The following is a 4,173-nucleotide window of genomic DNA, read 5'->3' as shown; positions in this document are numbered from 1 at the left end:
AAGTCCTCCAGCATCATGATCAAATATGATTTTGAAACTAGATTTTGCTTTTCTGGTGTGTTTGGATATTCCGTGTTTGCTTTGGTGGGAGAATTGGGCTCCGATGATGCCATGTAGTCTTGGTTTCTGTTGCTTGGGTTCCTGCGCTTGCCTCTTGCCATCAGATTATCTCTAGTGTTACTTTGTTCTGCTATTTCTGACCGTGGCTAGACTGTCCTATAAGCCTGTGTGTCAGGAGTGCTGTGGACCTGTTTTCCTGTTTTCTTTTAGCCAGTTATGGGGACAGAGTGTTCAGCTTTCGGGCATGTAGTTTTTCCTCTCTACAGGTCTTCAGCTGTTCCTGTGGGCCTGTGTCTTGAGTTCACCAGGCAGGTTTCTTGCAGGGGAAAAGTTGGTCCTACCTGTGGTTCCAAGGCTCAAGTTTGCTCGTGGGTTACTGCCTAAGTCCTCTCCGCGGCGACAGCAACCGGGAAGATCTGTGCCGCTCTTTCCGGGAGCCTCCGTGCACCAGGGTTCCAGATGACGTTTGGTGTTTTCCTCTGGTGTCTGGATGTGCACAGAGTGCAGTCTCTTCTGGTTTCCAGGCGTGTCTGCCTCTCTGAAGGTTTAGCTCTCCCTCCCACGGGATTTGGGTGCAGAGAACTGTTTATCCGGTCTGTTTCCTTCAGGTTCCGGCGGTGTCTCAGGTGCAGGGATCCTGCCGCTCCTGGGCCCTCCCGTACTGGAACCCAGAGGCCTTATACAGTTGCCTCTTGGGCCAGGGATGTGGGCAGGGGTGGGCAGTGTTGGTGGTCTCCTCCGCTCTGCAGCCTCAGGAGTGCCCACCTGATCAGGCGGTGAGGTCTCTCTCCCACGGGGTTTGGGAGCAGAGAGCTGCTGCGGGCCAGGATCCTCGGGTGTGGGACTTCCGGTAAACACAGGAAGTGCCCGGTCCTAGAGGAATTTTGCCTCTGTGTGTCCTGAGTTCACCAGGCAGGTTTCTTGCAGGGGAAAAGTTGGTCCTACCTGCGGTTCCAAGGCTCAAGTTTGCTCGTGAGGTACTGCCTAAGTCCTCTCCGCGGCGGCAGCAACCGGGAAGATCTGCGCTGCTCTTTCCGGAGGCCTCCATGCACCAGGGTTCCAGATGGCGTTTGGTGTTTTCCTCTGGCGTCTGGATGTGCACAGAGTGCAGTCTCTTCTGGTTTCCCAGGCGTGTCCGCCTCTCTGAAGGTTTAGCTCTCCCTCCCACGGGATTTGGGTGCAGAGAACTGTTTATCTGGTCTGTTTCCTTCAGGTTCCGGCGGTGTCTCAGGCACAGGGATCCTGCCGCTCCTGGGCCCTCCCCTACGGGAACCCAGAGGCCTTATACAGTTGCCTCTTGGGCCAGGGATGTGGGCAGGGGTGGGCAGTGTTGGTGGTCTCCTCCGCTCTGCAGCCTCAGGAGTCAATGCTTTATTTTCTAAGTTTATTTGCTCATGGTGCTTTGTAATTGAAAATTAAAGCTTGTGGTCTTGGGTTCCTCAAACAAGTTTTAGACACTAAAGTACATTCTAATGACAACTTTTAAAATTTACTAATAATTGAATTATCTCATCAAAACACATATAAATAATATGATCAGGTAGGCTAGGAGGTAATCAAGGAAAATTGCTACTTTGTCTTGGTCGTTATATTTTCTGATGGTCAGAATGATCCTTTGTGCTAAAATACATTTGAAATTTGGGTTATATTTTCTTTTCACTACATCAAAATGTAAGATGCCAGACAATGCTCCTAAATTCAACACTTACATTCTATGAAGGGTCTGCATCTGCAAACCATCCACACCACATTATAATATCTCTTGCGCTGTGTAGTGGACACTATTCCCCATGCTTTTCATGTCATGGAAATACACTTTAGAGCCAATCTACCATGATTTAGAAGGGAAATAGGGTCATCTTCTTTAATGAATATGCTACACACATACTAAATATGCATTAAAGTAATTTTTTAAATATCCAGCACAAAACCCAGTGGGCTGCTAATTCACCCTTCAGGTGACCTTGTTCCAATTTGGCCCCTGGAGTGACCCATTTGACAGGCTTTGCTAAATACACTTCTGCTTAAGCTGTATATACATCTTGGATGAATTTTTTTTCTCAGAGAATCAAGGAGAAATTTCCACCTAGAAAATTATTATTCAAACACCATAGTGATTGAATAAAGCTATTTTCCAATGTACACAGCTTCAGAAACGTTCACTTCTGTACATGATTCCTTATGCAGCTCCCCAATGATATTCACGATTCTAAAAGTGGTGGTGGGGGACTGAAGAGCTGTAAGTTTAACTTTTATTTTCCATCAGGAATTGTCATCTTATAGGTTACTGCTGGATACAGTCACCCCTTTTAAATCTCCATGAACTCTGACTGAATTTGCTCTCTCTCTCTCTCTCTCTCTCTCTCTCTCTCTCTCTCTCTCTCTCTCTCTGTGTGTGTGTGTTTGTGTGTGTTCTTAAGTCACCTCTCTTTCCTCTGATGTTCTCTGTTGGGTGTATCCTATCTCTGACTCATTTTGTCAAATCTTTCTTCATTTGACCACTTTGTCTGCCCTTCACTTAGACACTTTCAAACTTGACTGCATCTTTCTATAAACTTACCGTATCTACATTGTTTAGGAAGATTTAAGGTATGAACTAAGGGTGTGTCGATATTCCAGTTAGATAACACAGACCTACAGGGTCTGGCTGTGATCCTTTGCTAGATAGCCATGTCACTAAGTTAAAATTTCTTTACAAAAAGCTATTGGTAATGCTCAATAATGTATGCATAAATCTATAATTGATGAATCAAATGTACTTTCTTGAAATATCTTACTAATATAAAAATTTAAGAAAATAAATACAATTACATTTTATGTTTGTTTTACATATTCAAGTTCAAATTACACAATCCATAATATTGTGGGGAGTTTTAGGTAGATATTTGAAGCACATGATTCAGCATTTGTATTGGTCTGACTAGCTAGGAGATCTAGCTGTATCAGTTCCCTAAGAAGTGGTGTAATTCAATTTTAGCAATTTTGGAATACAAGAAACTAAGTAAATACAGTGCTACATTTTGCTTGTTCTTTAAGAGCACATTTTCTTAAAGTGTTAAAATGTTCCAGGTTAAATTCAAAAGTGCAAAATGTAAGAACTAATTTATTGGGAAAAATCACATACATTTAAAATTAGCCTACCAAAGTAGACTGTAATTGTCTAAAATTATTGTAGTATTCAATGTATTTATCCCACAAAGAATATGGTCAATCACAGCATTCCAAAAGGATTAAAAATATAATGGAGTTTTTAAATTCCCACTATTTTTATGTCTTCAGATTGGTATGAGAGGCCAGAAATATTTAATACCATGGTTGTCATAAAATGCACTTATGAGGTAGCAGACTTGCTGCTGGTAAATCAATATTCCTATTTTATATGAATACTTACATTTGAAGTCTTTTACCCCAAGTGGCACGTCACATTCAAAAGTGACATTGTTCTGTAAAAGTCTTGATAATTGTATTGTGCTTCTTAGAGTAGTTGATGCTATACATAAATCCTTCCGAGAAACCTATTAGTTTCTTCTGTCGATTAGAAAGATAGCAATAAAAATCCCAGAGGACATGGTTATGATGGTGTTTCCTGATGTTTTTGACTGATAGTCTTGAAAAGAATGCACTTTAACAAAGATTGTGATTTTATTTCCTTATTCAATTTTTTTCTATACTAACCATGAATCCTTTGATAGCTGCCATGGACGATGGTAGTTTGTAGTGGTAAAAGAAAGTGTGTATTATTTTCATAGATCATTAGAGAGCATACACTTCTCATGTCATATGAAAATATGGCAATTTGAAATTTGAAACATATATAAAAAAGTAATATAATTGTTCATAATAAGTACACAATAACTTACAGAAATAAATACACATATTTATATAGAGTTGCCATTCTACAGAAGAGGGAAACATAGACTTATGGATTAGATATTTGTAAAACGACAATTTTGGGATGTGATGGTGGTTTTTGTTTTGGGTTGGTTTTGATTTTGGTTGGTTTGTTTGTTTGTTTGAGAAAATAGTCATGGGGCCTCTTCTCTCCTTTAATTCCTGCCAGCTCTGTCTCTACGTGTTGTGATTGTAGTACACCAACTCACCCAGCTAAGAAAT

Source organism: Rattus norvegicus, chromosome 6 (genome assembly GCF_021556685.1).
Source record: "Rattus norvegicus strain SHRSP/BbbUtx chromosome 6, alternate assembly SHRSP_T2T, whole genome shotgun sequence".
Classification (NCBI taxonomy): Eukaryota; Metazoa; Chordata; class Mammalia; order Rodentia; family Muridae; genus Rattus; species Rattus norvegicus.
Note: the sequence above shows the minus strand (reverse complement) of the source record.